Genomic DNA, 19,318 nt, shown 5'->3' with positions numbered 1-19,318 from the left:
GTCATCGTGTGTGAGGCCTTCCTCCGCATTACCCTAAACTTCGGCCTGTGGCTCAAGACCTTCAATGTGAAGCCGAAGATGATCGAGGGGCGGCACGCAGAGTGCAGAGGTGCCGTAATAAGCAAAAGCGCTGAGGCTCCATGGCCAGAGGGTCCCTTCCCGGAGGTGTCCAGTTTGTGGCAGCGGGAGTGGTTCTATATCACAGCTCCCCAGAGTTCCAAGTGGGTAGCCGCCCCTGCCTTTTGCTCAGGCCCCCCACCACAACTGACATCATGGATCAACAAGGGGTTGAACTGGGGGCCAGTAAATGATGTGCCGATATTGCAGAGTCGCATCTGAGATCTCCTTGAGAGAGATGTCAGTCTGGTCATGGTAATGCAAGTCATGCTAGTTCGTCGAGTCCAACCTTGCAAACGTCGACCCCTCTGTATGTGGGAATTCAACCCGAAAGGACCACGGACTATTCAGCACTTCTTCGGCATGACGCTCGAAGAGATGTACAAATTGTTCTTTGGACCCCAAATACAGTGTCCGGACACCACCGAGGATGCGGGTCTGAGCTGTAATCGCCCCGATACCCAAGTAAATAATCCCATGGCCGAACACGCTGTCTTTTTATTTATCATAACATCATTATGAAAAATCGCTCTTTGACCAGGACTGGATAACAAAGGCGAAGATGATCAGGTGTTCGGCCCCCCTTCCCGAAGGCCTGGCCAATCCCGTACTAGACAGAATGCTTGAGCCGGCGCCATATCAGGCGCCCTTGGGGGAAGATAAAGGGGGAATACATAGGCTGAAAGCGGGCCTTGCTCACTATTCATCCAAACCGTGGGGATTAGTGCCTCCGCGAAGGAGGATAACCAGGGAGAAGAATCTGACATTCCCTCTCCCCAAGGAAGGAAGAGGAACACCTCTAAAGACCCGAAAACAAAGGTTTTCAAACGGGGGAAGAAATCTTCGCCAGAGGGTCCCGTCTTGGAGGGTACTCTTGCCGCACAGTGCCCGCAAGGGGATCAGCCCTCGACCGAGCTGTAAGTAAACAAAAAGTACTTAATAGTGAAAATATCCTACCTTACTTCTGAAGACAATAACCGAAGCTTATATCTTGTAGTTCGGATCGTAGCCCTTCTCGAGAGAGTTCGTCTTTGGGGGATCTTCTTCCGGAGATGATGGAGAGCGAAACGCCTCCCCCTGCCACCCCGCCTCATGAGGCGGGCGACCCTGAAGTGTCATCGCGGAGGGTTTCTCCTGATCCGCCAAGGCCAGAGGGTAATCCTTTGGCCCCCCGGAGTCCTCAGTATTCGGCTCCTAAAGAGAGCAACAGAAAGAGTCCGGAACCGTACAGTGTGCGGTCGGACGCACTGAAGGATCTTCTGGAGCAAGCGGCCATCTCATAAGCGCATCGTACGCTAATGGGTATGGTAATTGAAAGGATTTCATCCGCCGAAAGCGGGTTGCATGAAGCTTTTATGAGTTTGCTGAAAGGCTTTGAGTTACGTGAAATAGTGTATGTTTTTGATAGTACCGCACACGTTAGGTGTGGCCTATGCAGATAGTAGCCCCTGAGACTCTGGTTGCCGTTGAAAACGGCGGCAAATAGAGGATCATAGTCCCAGGTAATAACCAGACCGCCTTTATGTGCAGGTGGCTGAGGGTCCGATGGCTAGCCGGACTGATGAGTTTGCCGAGCTAAAGCGGCAACTTGATGCGGCAGATGCTGACATTGTGCTTGTCAACAAGCGGCTTGACGAGGCATAGGGTAAGTGATTTCTCCGGTGATCAATACATAGTAAGAGGAGCATGATGCCGGTATCTTTAATATGTTGTGACTACAGATGGAGCTGCCACTGTGGAGACCCTTCGGGCGGAGCTTGCCCGAGCCAAGGAACAAGCAAGTAATAGCGATGCGGCCGCTCTAAAGGCGGTGAGCTGAGGGCCGAACAGACCACACATTGCCAGAGCAAGGAAAGAATAGCCAAGATGGCTGTTGAGTTGAAAGATGCCGCTGATACCAGCTTCTTGAAAAAGAAAGCCGAGCGAAGGTGACATACCTGGAAAAGGCCATGGTAGCAGCCAAGGAAGCCCGCTCCAAAATCAGAGCGACGAAGGAGGAGCTGCGTCAAGCTGCAGATATCGCAGCTGGGGAGCCCTTTTTGTTATGGACTAAGTTCAGAGATCCAAAGAATGCCCCTCTTGATCAACTATGGAGTTCTGCAGATGCATACGTGGATTTGGCAGCAAGTGCTGCTGATGCGGCCGAGTACTTCAAGGATCAAAAAGATCGTGAAGTGGAAAAGCTGTTCTGGTCACAGTTCCATGCTCCAGTGCGTCCGCTGCTATTGAATGAGCGAATGGCCGAGTGGGCCGAGCTCCATAGGTTGTTCGGACTTGCCATGAGGTCTGTTGTGGATCATCTATGGACGGGAAGGCCAAGGCCGAATAGTTACTTTAGTTTAGTGCAACAATTCCTTGGCGCTGTGCCGCACATCGACGCTATGAAGAGGTCGGCGTGCATAGAGGGTGCGCGGATGGCACTTGCCCGTGTCAAGACATACTGGGCAAAGATGGAGGCCACCACTATTGCAACACAGGGTTCGGTCGTGGGCCGAGTGGCTGCCGAGCACTACTTTGAAGAAGTCCTTGAAGGCGCTAGTTCGATAGAGGCTCAGTGCTCAAAGAATATTATGTTATAGTGACATGTATTCCCATTGTAAAAACAATGTTTTATTGAATTATAAAGGCTGTGTTTATACTTTTGCCCGAAAGTATTATGATGCCTCCTGTGCGGCCATTTATGTATATATGTATATAGCCTGAAAGATTGCAGTCGTCGGCTTCAGCCCCCATGCATATAATGCGGGGTGTTCGCAAAAAACACGTATTCACACTTGATCCAACGTCTTGGTCCATAAAGGAGGTGGTAGCGCAGCGAACGAGGCAATCGGACTATATTGCTTTAACACTTTCACTTAGCCATAGGAGTTTGACGGCGGGACTACTAGATAGCCCCTGGTACTTCCACGCTCGTCCGAATATGGGGCGCGTACGTACATGACTGGGGAATGGCCCTTCGTTAATGCGGAGGAATCCCGAAGATTCCGCTAAGTCATCAAGTGGTTGACCAGTCTCGCGCTTTATCATGACAGTCAGTTTTCGGCTTTCTCTACTGAGGTGCTCATCCCGATGAACCAGGGCACAATCGTAGTAGTTCTCCCAGTGCTACCTTAGCCGATATAGCGGAACGTAAGGTACCAAAACATGGGAGCCGGGCAAACCCAACATTTGACCAAAGACATGATTCGGAGCTAATGCATATAAGGCCAAACTCGCGACGCTGAACACTCCCTAAGGTATTCGGTCTTTATAACATATGCCGGGCTGAACAATGCCCTTAATAATAAACCCCGAGTGTCCAGGTACGTGCAATATCATGACGTGGCCACATGCCAAGAACGTCAGTATCCTTCTCGGTTGTATTGAGTATCTGGAGGATGTGAACAACAAGAGACAGTAAAAAAGGTATACGCAGGGTCTTAATCTGAAAAGAAACCTTTGAGCGGGTCCCTGCTGCACGTCTGCGCCTGTGTCTCCATTGTGCCGTGTCCTGGACGGGTGTAGCACGATTGTCATCTGTAAAAGAGAAGAACTTAGGTGAAAGTTGCCGTGCCAGAAAATTGGTTATTATCAATAAACCATTAAAATTCAAGATAAGTCAAGTTGAGCCGAACTAGCCCTGATTACACGCGGGAAGCCCCTGGTACGGTCTATGAGGGTTTAACCCTCAAACCAATCTCATGTATATGTAGTGATGCACCGGACTCGTCTAACCGTGTCCGTGGTCTTGACGACCTGTCATTTTTCCTGGTTGGTGAGGTCGTCTAGTGCTCGGCTGTTAAAGCCGCCGCACATTCTTCCGCGCATAGAGAACGCTCAATATTTCCAATAACTGTGATGGTGCCACGTGGACCGGGCATCTTAAGCTTGAGAGAAGCGTAATGCGGTACTGCATTAAAACGAGCGAAAGCCGCTCTTCCGAGTAGTGCTTGATAGCCACTTCGGAATGGAGCGATGTAGAAAGTTAACTTTTCGCTTCGGAAGTTGTCAGGAGAACCGAATACAACCTCTAATAATAGAGAGCCCGTACAGTGGGCCTCTGGGCCTGGTATTACTCCCTTGAAGGTAGTATTACTGTGGCTTATTTTTGTCGGGTCTATCCCTATTTTGCGGACTGTGTCCTGATATATCAGATTTAGACCACTGCCGCCGTTCATAAGGACTCGTGTGAGATGGTATCCGTTTATTATTGGGTCTATCACCAAGGCAGCCAATCCTTCATGCTGGATGCTTGTCGTGTGATCCCCGCGGTCAAAGGTGATCGGGCAGGCCAACCAGGGGTTGAACTTATGGGTGACGAGCTCTATGGCGCGTATATCTCAGAGTGCATGTTTGCTTCTCCTCTTCGTCACATGGATCATGTTTACTGTTTTAACCTCTGGTGGGAATTTTTTCTGTCCTCCGGTGCTTTGCTGGCGAGGTTCGTCCTCGTCTTCGCTTGGTGTCTCCCCCCTTGTGTTCGGCGTTTAGCTTACCGGCCTGCTTGAAGACCCAGCATTCTCTGTGTGTGTGATTTGCAGGTTTATCGGGGGTGCTATGAATCTGACATAGTTTGTCGAGAATCCTATTTAGGACAGACGGTCCATCCCTGCTGCCTTTGAAAGGCTTTTCCGTTGACCTGGTCGAGAGCCCCTGAATCCGGCGTTTACTGCCGTATTATCTGGGCTATCTTCTTTATTTCGACGCTTGTTTTTATTGCGTCATGGTTTTCCATTGCCATCCCTGACTTCGGATGTGCTTGGGTCGCTGGTGCTACTGCGGGCTAACCAGCTATCTTGCCCGCGCAAAAGCGGGTCATGAGGCTTGTCAGGGCTGCCATTGTTCTCGGTTTTTCTTGGCCGAGGTGTCTGGCAAGCCATTCGCCTTGGACGCTGTGCTTGAAAGCTGCTAAGGCCTCGGCGTCCGGGCAGTCAACGATTTGGTTCTTCTTAGTGAGAAACCTGTTCCAAAGCTTTCGGGCTGACTCTCCGGGCTGCTGAATTATATGACTTAAATCGCCTACATCCGGAGGTTGGACATAGGTCCCTTGAAAATTAGCCCGAAAAGCATCCTCGAGCTCCTCCCAACTTCCAATTGAGTTTTTGGGGAGGCTTTTCAGCCAGTGCCGAGCTGGCCCTTTAAGCTTGAGGGGCAAGTACTTGATGGCACGGAGATCGTCTCCGCGAGCCATATGGATATGGAGGATAAAGTCCTCAATCCAGACCCCAGGGTCTGTGGTCCCATCATATGCCTCTATGTTCACTGGTTTGAATCCTTCTAGGAATTCATGGTCCAGCACCTCATCGGTGAAACATTGGGGGTGTGCGGCACCCCTGCATTTGGATGTACCATGGCATTCGGACGGTTGTAGTATTCGGTTTTGATTTTGTGCCGGAGCCCGCTTCCTAGATCCATAGATGGATCTGGTCATACTGGATTTTTGGCGCAAGTCCTCACGTAGATCGTGTGTTGACTTATGTGCGACCTTGTTAGCCACTCTATCGCGGTCACAAGGTGGTTGATCCGGCCGGTTAGCCGTTGTATTTTTCGGCTGTATGGGCTCTAAGGCCTCATCATCGAATTCAGGTAATAGTTTGCGCTTTGGATAGCTATTTGTGTGGTAACCTCCACCATACTTTTCTTCGTTGTTGAGCACTTTGTTCCACCTGATGTTGAGCGTATTCTGTTCGGCTTTAAGCCTTTCTTTCTGCTTCTTCAGACTCCTCGCTGTGGCAATAAGCCTTCTGCGGAGGTTCTCTTGCTGCAAGTGCGTTTCCGGTATGATGTGTGAATCTTCGTCCGGACTGTTTTCCTCCCTAGAGGGGGTTTGATGAGGTTTATCCTCGGCGTCGTCGTGTTCGGACGTCGAATCCGTACTATGTTTGCCGTTTGCAACTTCATTGTAACGCCCCGAGACTGATGTGCCAGGTGTCGTCCAGTTATTCGTTGTTGTTGCCTTGTCATTGCTTGTGTGTCATGCATTGCATATCATGTCATCATGTGCATTTCATTTGCATACGTGTTCGTCTCATGCATCCGAGCATTTTCTCCGTTGTCCGTTTTGCATTCCGGTGCTTCGTTCTCCTTCGGTGGTCTTTTCTACCTTCCTTTCGTGTGTGGGGGTTAAACATTTCCGGATTGGACCGAGACTTGCCAAGCGGCCTTGGTTTACTACCGGTAGACCGCCTGTCAAGTTTCATGCCATTTGGACTTCGTTTGATGCTCCAACGGTTAACCGAGGGACCGAGAAGGTCTCGTGTGTATTGCAGCCCAACACCTCTCCAATTTGACCCAAAACCCACCAAAACCCTCTCCATCATCTCGGTCGTTCGATCACGATCGCGTGGCCGAAAACCGCACCTCATTTGGACTCTCCTAGCTCCCTCTACCTATATATATGTGTGCCTCCCCGAATTTATCGCGGATGAACCCTAACCCCTCCTCCTCCGCGCGCACCGGACAATTTACCCCACCCGGACATGTCCGCCCCGCTCCGCCTGGCCAGCCGCCGCTCGCCACCTGTCCCCGCCGAACGCCGCCGCCCGAGGCCCGCGGAGCCCGAACCGGGCCCCCGCGGCCCATCCCGCCGCCGCCGCCGCATGGGCGCCGCTCGCCCGCGCGTCGCCTGCCTCCTTGCCGCGCGCCCGAGCGCCTGCTCCCCGCCGCCGCCACTGTGCTCGCCGCCGGCCGCCGCCTCCACCGCGCAGCTCCAGATCCGGCCGGGGCTCACCGCAGCGCGCCTCCCGCGCCTCCAGATCCGGCCAGAAGACCCGGATCCGCCGGCCTCCTCGAGATCCGGCCGAGAGAGGGCCGGATTCACCTCCCCGCCACCTCTTCTTCCTCGCCGGAGTTGCCACGACCTCGCCGGAGACCTCGGTCTGCATGCCCACGAAGAAACCCTAGATCCAGAGGTCGATTTCTACTAAGTCCCCGAAATTTCCATGTTTCATATGCCCTTATTCATCATGTCGTAACTCCACATCCGTAACTCCGATTTGAGCATATAGCATATCAAAATGTTCGTCTCAGAGAGTACATCATTTTATCTCATTGCATCATTTTCATTTGAGTTCATCTTGATGCCCGAAATGCTATTGGAAGAGTGCTATTTGAGATAATTGTCAGATCTGCTGCTCCAAATAGATATTTGTCATTTTTGCCATGATTAATGTGTGCCTGATATGCCCTTCAGCTCTACATGTATTTTGTTATATGCTTTGCCATCTTTTCAGAGGTGCCATCCATGTATTTTTGTGATGTGTGTGGTGACTAGCACAAGCTTGCAAAGTGGAGCATTCGTTAATGCTGATTCCAGGGACTTAGCATTTCCACTAAGTCCTTGGACTGTTCATCTCATTGTGCCATATGTTCATGTTGTTTCCTAGTGATCCGTGCCTCTTTTGAGGATGATCAGTAAGGATGTTTTGTTAATCTTGTAGTGCTCTATCCATCCATGTCTTTGTTTGCAATTATGGAGCATCCTAGCTTGAGTCAATTGAGCTCTACTTTTGCTATTTCGTGAATCTGGGCAGATTGTCTACTTGTTAGCGATTTTGTCGAGGATGTTGTAGTTGATCCGTGCATGCCATGTTATTGTTCTTGCCATGTCGAGCTTGTATTATGTGTATTCTTGATGGGTGTATGCTTAGATTGTCATGACTTGCTCTGTAGTGAGTGCATCGAGCTCGTAAACATGCCTACTTGATATCTGTTTCAGCATGCTCTAGTTTTCACTAAGTCTGAGAACTGATTGTGTTTTTGCCATGTTCACATGCTTGCAAATGTATTTTCTGATCCCTTTTGGCTCAAGGTCACTAAGGGATTTTTGTTAAGCTCTTTGAGTAGCTCCATGCCATGCTTTGCTTTGCCATGTTAAGCTCCTGTAGCATATAGTTTTATTGCTTCAAAGTGTGCTACCTGATCTGAAATTCCAGACAAGTGTTAATTTCACTAAGTCTGAAATCTGTTTACCAAATGCATTTTTGCCATGCTTGTTTGAACCTGTTAATGGATGAATTGGCCGTAGCTCAGTGTTCCTCTTTTTCCAAGCATCTTGAGTGGATCCCTGCCATGTATTTTGTTGCCATGTTTGAGTGCTGTAGCATATTTAACTTGTTGCATTTAGATGGCTACTTGATGTATATCACAGAACGTGGTCATATTTGAATTGCTTGCCATTTCCAAACCGTGTCTCCGATTCCGGCGTTCTTTATATCCTTTTCAAGCGATTTCATCTCATCTTTCCAGTGGCACACTTGGATTTCCATGTTGAGGCCAGGTTCCATCTTTCCTTTGCAAATCATGCATATGCATCGCATACCGCATCCCGCATATCATACCATGTTCATGTGTTGGTTGTTTACTATGTTGTGTGCTTCTTTTCCGGTGTTTGCTTCTTCGGGCTGGTTCTGGTAACGTCGCGTTTGTGAGGAACCGTTCGCCTACGTTCGTTTGTCTTCTTCATGGACTCGTTCTTCTTCCTTGCGGGATTTCAGGCAAGATGACCATACCCTCGAAATCACTTCTATCTTTGCTTGCTAGATGCTCGCTCTTTTGCTATACATATGCTGCGATACCTACCACTTGCTAATCATGCCTCCCATATTGTTGAACCAAGCCTCTAACCCACCTTGTCCTAGCAAACCGTTGATTGGCTATGTTACCGCTTTGCTCAGCCCCTATTATAGCGTTGTTAGTTGCAGGTGAAGATTGAAGTTTGTTCCTTGTTGGAACATGGAGATGTTGTTCCTTGTTGGAACATGTTTACTTCTTGGGATATCACTATATATCTTATTTAATTAATGCATCTATATACTTGGTAAAGGGTGGAAGTCTCGGCCTTATGCCTGGTGTTTTGTTCCACTCTTGCCGCCCTAGTTTCCGTCATATCGGTGTTATGTTCCCGGATTTTGCGTTCCTTACGCGGTTGGGTAATAATGGGAACCCCTTGACAGTTTGCCTTGAGTAAAACTCTTCCAGCAATGCCCAACATTGGTTTTACCATTCACCACCTAGCCTTTTGTTTTCCCTTGGGGGTCGCGCGCCCAAGGGTCATCATTATTTTAAACCCCCGGGCCAGTGCTCCTCTGAGTGTTGGTCCAACTTGTCAGCCGCCGGTGGCCACCAGGGGCAACTCTGGGCTGGCCTACCGGAAGTTTAGACAATCCGGTGTGCCCTGAGAAAGAGATATGTGCAGCTCCTATCGGGATTTGTCGGCACATTCGGGCGGTGTTGCTGGATTTGTTTTAACTTGTCGAAGTGTCTTGAAGAACCGGGATACCGAGTCTAATCGGAATGTCTCAGGAGGAGGTCTATTCCTTCGTTGACCGTGAGAGCTTATCATGGGCTAAGTTGGGACACCCCTGCAGGGATTTGAACTTTCGAAAGCCGTGCCCGCGGTTATGGGCATATGGGAATTTGTTAACGTCCGGTTGTAGAAAACCTGAAGTTGACCTTAATTAAAATGCATCAACCGCGTGTGTTACCGTGATGGTCTCTTTCCGGCGGAGTCCGGGAAGTGAACACGGTGTTGGAGTTATGCTTGACGTAGGTTGTTATAGGATCACTTCTTGATCATACTTTTATCGACCGTGCTTTGCCTTCTCTTCTCGCTCTCATTTGCGTATGTTAGCCACCATATATGCTAGTCGCTTGCTGCAGCTCCACCTCATACCTTTACCTTACCCATAAGCTTAAATAGTCTTGATCGCGAGGGTGCGAGATTGCTGAGTCCCCGTGACTCACAGATACTTCCAAAACCAGCTTGCAGGTGCCGATGAGTCCATGCAGATGACGCAACCAAGCTCAGGAGGAGCTCGATGAAGATCTTGTCCTTTGTGTTGTTTCGTTCTAGTTGATCAGTAGTGGAGCCCAGTTGGGGTCGATCGGGGACCTTGTCGCATTTGGGGTTCTTCTTTTATTTTGGTTCCGTAGTCGGACCTTGATTGTATTTGGATGTTGTAATGCTTTATTCATGTAATTGTGTGAAGTGGCGATTGTAAGCCAACTATGTATCTTTTCCCCTATTGTATTACATGGGTTGTGTGAAGATTACCTCACTTGCGACATTGCTTTCAATGCGGTTATGCCTCTAAGTCGTGCTTCGACACGTGGGAGATATAGCCGCATCGGGGGCGTTACATTCATCGTGCTCTGCCGCCGGGGCAATGTGGTCGTCGTTTCCTCTGGAGTTGACTGGAGTGTTATTTTCTCTTGCGCTGTTATGTTGTTTTTGCCGAGGCGGGATTTGGAGCGGCGCCTACACCGACGCTTTGTTTGCTTCTTGGAGGGGTCATTCTCTGCTGTCTCCTCCCGTTCATCATCGTCGTTTTCTTTGGGTGTATCCACCATGTATATGTCATGTGATGAAGTGGCTGTCCAGTGCCCTGTGGGCACTAGTTCCTGTTCCTCTCCTGCATCGTCGTCCATGCCGTCGATGTCTGCGGAGTCGAAATCGAGCATGCCAGTTAAATCACCGACAGTGGCTACTAAGTGGGTGGTGGGTGGGTAGCGAATTTCTTCGTTGTCCGCATCCCATTCTAGCCGGACATAGTTCAGCCAAGGTTCTCCTGACAAGGAGAGAGACCTTAATGAATTTAGCACATCACCGAAAGGCAAGTGCTGAAAGATATCCGTGGAGGTGAACTCCATGATCGGCGCCCAATCGGATTCGATAGGCACGGATGTAGGCGACTCCGAGTCCGTGGCTGGAGACGAATCCAGTGGTTCGGCAACACGACTCCCATAAGGGGTGAAGTCAATATCCGGCTCCATCGCCGCCGAGGGTGCGGCCTCCGTGGCGGGGTCTATCCCTCTGCGCTCGGATGGCGCGATTTGCTCCGGACTGAAGGCCGAAGTAGTTGCAGATGCGATCTCCCGAACATTGTCCGACGGCAGAGTTACGTCATGCTCGTCGTGATTGTGCGGCACACCTGACATAGGCTCGGATCCGTCGAAGATCAAGTCTCCGCAGATGTCGGCAGTGTATTTTAAGTTTTCAAACCTGACCTGATGGCCAGGGGCGTAGCTCTTGATCTGCTCCAGATAGCCAAGCGAATTGGCCCGCAGTGCGAAGCCGCCGAATACGAATATCTGTCCGGGGAGGAAAACCTCACCCTGGACCGCATCGTTACCGATGATCGAAGGGGCCATCGAGCCTTATGGTGACGGCACAGTGGAACTCCCAATGAAAGCACCAATGGCGGTGTCAAAACCGGCGGATCTCGGGTAGGGGGTCCCGAACTGTGCGTCTAAGGCGGATGGTAACAGGAGGCAGGGGACACGATGTTTACCCAGGTTCGGGCCCTCTTGATGGAGGTAATACCCTAAGTCCTGCTTGATTGTTCTTGATAATATGAGTATTACAATAGTTGATCTACCATGAGATCGTAGAGGCTAAACCCTAGAAGCTAGCCTATGGTATGATTGTATGTTGTCCTACGGACTAAACCCTCCGGTTTATATAGACACCGGAGGGGGCTAGGGTTACACAGAGTCGGTTACAAGGGAGGAGATCTACATATCCGTATTGCCAAGCTTGCCTTCCACGCCAAGGAAAGTCCCATCCGGACACGGGACGAAGTCTTCAATCTTGTATCTTCATAGTCCAACAGTCCGACCGAAGGATATAGTCCGGCTGTCGGAGACCCCCTAATCCAGGACTCCCTCACCATTAAACGTCCAAACAGATAATACAATAGCATGGAACAATCAAAAATTATAGATACGTTGGAGACGTATCAAACATCCCCAAGCTTAACTCTTGCTCGTCCTCGAGTAGGTAAATGATAAAAACAGAATTTTTGATGTGGAATGCTACCTAACATAATTATCAATGTAATTTTCTTTATTGTGGCATGAATGTTCAGATCTGAAAGATTCAAAGTGAAAGTTCAATATTGACATAAAAATAATAATACTTCAAGTATACTAATAAAGTAATCATGTCTTCTCAAAATAACATGGCCATAGAAAGCTATCCCTACAAAATCATATAGTTTGGCTATGCTCTATCTTCATCACACAAAATATTTAAATCATGCACAACCCCGATGACAAGCCAAGCAATTGTTGCATACTTTTGATGTTCTCAAACTTTTTCAATCTTCACGCAATACATGAGCGTGAGACATGGACATAGCACTATAGGTGGAATAGAATGGTGGTTGTGGAGAAGACAAAAAGGAGAAGATAGTCTCACGTCAACTAGGCGTATCAAGGGGCTATGGAGATGCCCATCAATAGATATCAATGTGAGTGAGTAGGGATTGCCATGCAACGGATGCACTAGAGCTATAAGTGTAAGAAAGCTCAAAGATAAACTAAGTGGGTGTGCATCCAACTTGCTTGCTCACGAAGACCTAGGGCATTTTGAGGAAGCCCATCATTGGAATATACAAGCCACGTTCTATAATGAAAAATTCCCACTAGTATATGAAAGTGACAAAATAGGAGACTCTCTATCATGAAGATCATGGTGCTACTTTGAAGCACAAGTGTGGAAAAAAGGATAGTAGCATTGCCCCCTTCTCTCTTTTTCTCTCATTTTTTATTTGGGCCTTTTTATGGCCTCTTTTTTTTCTTTTTTTCGTCCGGAATCTCATCCCGACTTGTGGGGGAATCATAGTCTTCATAATCCTTTCCTCACATGGGATAATGCTCTAATAATGATGATCGTCACACTTTTATTTACTTACAACTTAAGAGTTACAACTCAATACTTAGAACAAAATATGACTCTATGTGAATGCCTCCAGCGGTGTACTGGGATGTGCAATGAATCAAGAGGGACATGTATGAAAAATTATGAACGGTGACTTTGCCACAAATACGATCTCAACTACATGACCATGCAAAGCAATATGACAATGATGGAGCGTGTCATAATAAACGGAACGATGGAAAGTTGCATGGTAGTATATCTCGGACTGGCTATGGAAATGCCATAATAGGTAGGTATGGTGGCTGTTTTGGGGAAGGTAAATGGTGGGTTTATGGTACCGGCAAAAGTTACGCGGTACTAGAGAGGCTAGCAATGGTGGAAGGGTGAGAGTGCGTATAATCCATTGACTCAACATTAGTCATAAAGAACTCACATACTTATTGCAAAAATCTATTAGTTATCGAAACGAAGTATTACGTGCATGCTCCTAGGTGGGTAGATTGGTAGGAAAAGACCATCGCTCGTCCCTGGCCGCCACTCATAAGGAAGACAATCAAAAAATAAATCATGTTCCGACTTCATCACATAACGGTTCACCATACGTGCATGCTACGGGAATCACAAACTTTAACACAAGTATCTCTCAAATTCAGAACTACTCAACTAGCATGACTCTAATATCATCATCTTCATACCTCAAAACAATCATAAGGAATCAAACTTCTCATAGTATTCAATGCACTTTATATGGAAGGTTTTATTATACCCATCTTGGATGCCTATCATATTAGGACTACTTTTATAGCCAAAGAAAAAATACCATGCTGTTATAAAAGGACTCTCAAAATAATATAAGTGAATCATGAGAGATCAATAATTTCTATAAAATAAAACCACCACCGTGCTCTAAAAAGATATAAGTGAAGCAGTAGAGCATAATTATCTAGCTCAAAGGATATAAGTGAAGCACATAGAGTATTCTAATAAATTCTGATTCATGAGTGTCTCTCCCAAAAGGTGTGTACAGCAAGGATGATTGTGGTAAACTAAAAATCAAAGACTCAAATCATACAAGAAGCTCCAAGCAAAACACATATCATGTGGTGAATAAAAATATAGCCTCAAGTAAAGTTACCGATAGACGAAGACGAAAGAGGGGATGCCTTCCGGGGCATCCCCAAGCTTAGGCTTTTGGTTGTCCATGAATTTTACCTTGGTGTGCCTTGGTCATCCCCAAGCTTAGGCTCTTGCCACTCCTTATTCCAAAATCCATCAAATCTTTACCCAAAAACTTGAAAACTTCACAACATAAAACTTCAACAGAAAATCTCATGAGCTCCGTTAGTATAAGAAAATAAACCACCAGTTTAAGGTACTTTAATGAACTTATTCTTTATTTATATTGGTGTTAAACCTACTGTATTCCAACTTCTGTATGGTTCATACCCCCCGATACTAGCCATAGATGCATCAAAATAAGAAAACAACACACGAAAAACAAAATCTGTCAAAAACAGAACAATCTGTAGCAATCTATAGGTTTCGAATACTTCTATAACTCCAAAAATATTGAAAAAATAGGAAGACCAGGACAATTCATATATTGATATACTACAGTTGGAATTGGTATTTTATCGCTCTCTGGTAGAACAAAAAAAAATATTTTCGTGATCACATACTTTTTATTTTCATCAGCAAGATCAAACAACAATCACCCAAGAAGATCCTACAGGCTTTACTTGGCAAAAACACTAATTAAAACATAAAAAACACAATCATAATAGAGGCTAGATGAATTATTTATTACTAAATAGGAACAAAAATTAAAGAACAAAAATAAAATTGGGTTGCCTCCCAACAAGCACTATCGCTTAACGCCCCTAGCTAGGCATAAAAACAAGAATAGATCTAGGTATTGCCATCTTCTCCCTTTTGGTGATAAAGAGAGAATTGCTTATCTAAGCACTTATCTTTCTATTTTATGAGAGTACGTGGCCATTAATGGTAGAATAAAGATTAAGCACACTACAAAAATTTGCATCCAAGCTAGCCTTCATCTCTTTGATAATTTCATTCTGATAAAAACACAAAAGAGAGGTGGATTCAAACTTTTCACTCATGGGGTGCCCGAATATAGCTTTCATCTTTTCATAGGTATCGACGACATCCCCCTCAAGGAAACCTTTTTCAAAAATAGAATCCAAAACTTTCTTGAAAGAAGAAGGTAAGCCAACATAAAAACTTTTTAAGTAAATCTCAATTTGATATTGGGCCACATAGCTAGCTCGGATCCTCAATAACCTATCCCAAGCATCTTCCAAAGATTCATCAAGCAGATAATGAAAAATTCCGGGGTCATCTTCATCAAAGTTATTCAAATTCTCATCCTGGTAGGTCTTTCCATAGCATCATTATTTATGAGCTTAGAAAGGACAAAGGGACTATCCAAAGTATTAAAACCCGGGAGAAAACCCTTAGGCCCTTTTAGTTCGGCCATGGCGATAGAAAGGCAAAGGTTTTCGAAAAACGTTTCAGAAGTGGGGGAGAGGAAAACGAGAGGCGAATGGCAAATAATGTAATGTGAGGGAGACGAGTTTATGATGGGTACTTGGTATGTTTTGACTTGTCATAGATCTCCCTGGCAATGGCGCCAGAAATCCTTCTTGCTACCTCTTGAGCATGCATTGGTTTTCCCTTGAAGAGGAAAGGGTGATGCAGCAAAGCAGAGTAAGTATTTCCCTCAGTTTTTGAGAACCAAGGTATCAATCCAGTACGAGACAATGCACAAGTCACCTATTACCTGCACAAACAATCAAGAACCTTGCAACCAATGCGATAAAGGGGTTGTCAATCCCTTCACGGTCACTCGCAAAAGTGAGATCTGGTAGAGATAGTAAAATAAATATTTTTGGTATTTTTGTTGTATAGATTGGAAAGTAAAGATTGCAAAATAGTAAACAAGATGCGATGTAGATAAAAGAGATGCAATATAATAAGAAAGAGACCCGGGGGCCATAGGTTTCACTAGTGGCTTCTCTCAAGATAGCATGTATTATGGTGGGTGAACAAATTATTGCCGAGCAATTGATAGAAAAGCACATAGTTATGAGAATATCTAGGCAATGATCATGAATATAGGCATCACGTCCGTGTCAAGTAGATCAAAATGATTCTGCATCTACTACTATTACTCCACACATCAACCACTTCCAGCATGCATATAGAGTATTAAGTTCGTAAGAACAGAGTAACACATTAAGCAAGATGACATGATGTAGAGGGATAAACTCAAGCAATATGATATAAACCCCATCTTTTTATCCCTGATGGCAAAAATACAATACGTGCCTTGCTGCCCCTACTGTCACTGGGAAAGGACACCGCAAGATTGAACCCAATGCTAAACACTTCTCCCATTGCAAGAAAGATCAATCTAGTAGGACAAACTAAACCGATAATTCGAAGAGACTTGCAAAGATATCAAATCATGCATATAAGAATTCAGAGAAGAACCAAACAATATTCATAGATAATCTGGTTCATAAACCCATAATTCATCAGATCTCGGCAAACACACCGCAAAAGAGTATTACATCGAATAGATCTCCAAGAACATCGAGGAGAACTTTGTATTGAGAATCAAAGAGAGAGAAGAAGTCATCTAGCTAATAACTATGAACCCGAAGGTCTGTGGTAAACTACTCACGCTTCATCGGAGAGGCTATGGTGTTGATGTAGAAGCCCTCCATGATCGATTCCCCCTCCGGCAAATCGCCGGAAAAGGCCCCAAGATGGATCTCACGGGTACAGAAGGTTGCAGTGGTGGAAAAGTGGTTTCATGGCTCCCTGCGATCGATCTAGGGTATAAGAGTATATATTGGCGAAAGAAGTACGTCAGTGGAGCTACGTGGGGCCCATGAGGGTGTGGAGCACGCCCTCCTACCTCGTGGTTGCCTCACGGAGTTCCATACTTCAACTCCAAGTCTTCTGGTTTGCTTTTGGTCCAAGAAATATCATCGCAAAGGTTTCATTCCATTTGGATTCCGGTTGGTATTCCTTTTCTGCGAAACTCTAAAATAGGCAAAAAAACAGAAACTGGCACTGGGCCTCCAGTTAATAGGTTAGTCCCAAAAATAATATAAAAGAGCATATTAAAGCCCATTAAATGTCCAAAATAGAATATATAATAGCATGGAACAATAAAAAATTATAGATACGTTGGAGACGTATCAAGGTCGCAAGGGGCAATGATTTGTTTTGGACCAAGAAGCAGAATCTCATCTACCTTGATGTGATCAAGGCCAAGCAGAACATCTATGTGCCAGTACAGTGGATTGACATGCATCCTATGAAGAAGGAAAGCAACCAGGCATATTTTGGTGAGCCTGTGGACTTGGTGGAGCAGTTTGGCATTGAGGAGCTAATCACCTTCCACATGGACTTTGACCCGGAGATTGTGGCTCAGTTCTTTGCTTCCGTCCACTTCCACACCGATGATCAGTGGACCATGACTTGGATGACCAATGTGAAGAGGATATCTGCTAAGTGGAAGGAGTTCATGGAGTTGCTACATGTTCGTGATGAGGGGCTCAATGTGCCCGTTGGTGTCTGCCCACATGCCAACCCCAAGTCGGCTAACAAGAACAAGCCTCAAACTTATCTTGTTGAGAAGAAGTTAGCAAATGGCAAGATGATCTGGGTGTTGAACCCATTCCTTGACATCATGCACCGGATCTTCCGCAACACACTCTTTCCTCACATAGGCGACAAGGACAAGGTGCATGCCTATCTTGTGGATATGATGCTGATCCGTGAGAAGGCGCGTCTCCAACACACAACCAATTGATGTCTCTCATATCATGTGGCGTGAGCTACAGTTTGCTATGTTCAATAGTAAGGTGCCCATCTATGGACCTTACATGTTTCTCTTGATCTCGAAGACTTGGGAGAAGCTATTTCTGGGTGAAGAGTTTCATGCTCCCGACTGGACTCACCATGAGCCTATCAAGCTACACATCAAGAGCAAATGGGATAACACCACTACCCGGGCAGAGGCAAAGGCTGCTAGGATGGATGTGGATGAGGATGAGTTTGAGGAGGAGGAGGCGGCTGAGGACAGTTCTGAGGGATACACTCCTCCCTCTTCTAAGCCAACTTGGGCCAAGAAGCTCAAGGCCAAGATGAAGGCTCTTTTCTGCATGCAGGCCAAGAGACAGTACCAGGCTCATGTGAACGCCAAGATGGCTCATCGTCGCGACAAGGCTATCATAGGCAAGTTGGCCTTGAGGTCCAGGATGGCTCTAAGGAGAGGATCACTGATGAGGAGCATTGGACCAGACAACACTACTGGTGGACTGAGTCAGAGGAGGAGACTAGAGTTCCATCTACATCCCGTGGTGCTGACGAGTCTGAGGAGGAGGAACATGACTGCTGATGTCGTGGAGTTCTGCCACCACCTGTGTCGTAGGTGTCCTCTCTGCCTTTTTGGTGTCTTGATGCCAAAGGGTGAGAGAGTGTACGATTTGTGAGTCTTGTGCCGAAACTTGTTTTGCTCTGCTTTCATTCCGTTGAACCTTCGTTTGCTTTGGCTTGTTGGTTTGTGGTTGTGTTTGTGTGAGTCCAGGAGACTATCATATGGTGTAAGACATATGTCCTCAACTTATCTTATGTCTTATCCTATTGTCTAGTATGTTTAGTAGATTGTGAGCTTATTATGTCCTATGCCCTTTACTTCATGCTCACTACTTTACCTTGCCTCCATGCTTAGTGTCATTCATTTTGTTAGGATTGCCTTGTTTATAAAATATAGGAGGAGTGTTGATCCTAGTATGTGTGCCGTGCAGTCCAAAGCACTTCTCTAAGAGTGCACACATCTAGGGGGAGCTTGTCTATATTTTATAAATGTTGGGTTTGCTTATGTTCATTTTATATCCCTATGAGCAAATCCCGTATTCTCATCAATCCACCAAAAGGGGGAGATTGTAAGGGCATATTTCTCCCTAAGTGGTTTTGGTGATTAATGACAATGCATTTGTGGAGTAATCGTGTGCATTGAGCATTTTAGATATCTCATGTCTAGGCACAAGAGGATTCGGTGCCCCTCAGAGCCTATCGAAGACGACATTTCTCTATATTTCTTTTCGGTGGAATTGAGTCATAGGAAAGCCGTACTATTAAGAGGGGGTGCGCTTCGGAAAGGTTAGAGTGGAATCAACACATACACATCTGTTCCTTTGCACCACCTTCCCTTCGCTTCATTGGAGCACCGATTGTTTGCCTTGTCATTGCGAAGATGAAGGCTTCCTAGTGCCACTCTTCTGTGGCACACGGTAGTACTGCTCAAGGCAGCAGCAGTATCGCAGCTGCCCACGGTAGTACCACCCATGGCAGCGATAGTACCGCGAGTGCGGTAGTACCGCTCCTAGCACGCGGTAGTACCATGGCCTCTGGCCCAGAACCGTGGCATGCGCGGAAGTAGGGGCGGAAGTAATTTTTTACTTCCGCACCCTATGTGGTAGTACCACTCCCTGTGAGTTGTAGTACCGTGCCGGATTTTTGCAC

Source organism: Triticum dicoccoides, chromosome 1A, assembly GCF_002162155.2.
Source record: "Triticum dicoccoides isolate Atlit2015 ecotype Zavitan chromosome 1A, WEW_v2.0, whole genome shotgun sequence".
NCBI lineage: Eukaryota > Viridiplantae > Streptophyta > Magnoliopsida > Poales > Poaceae > Triticum > Triticum dicoccoides.
The sequence above is the reverse complement of the archived record's forward strand: the minus strand, read 5'-3'. Positions refer to the sequence as shown.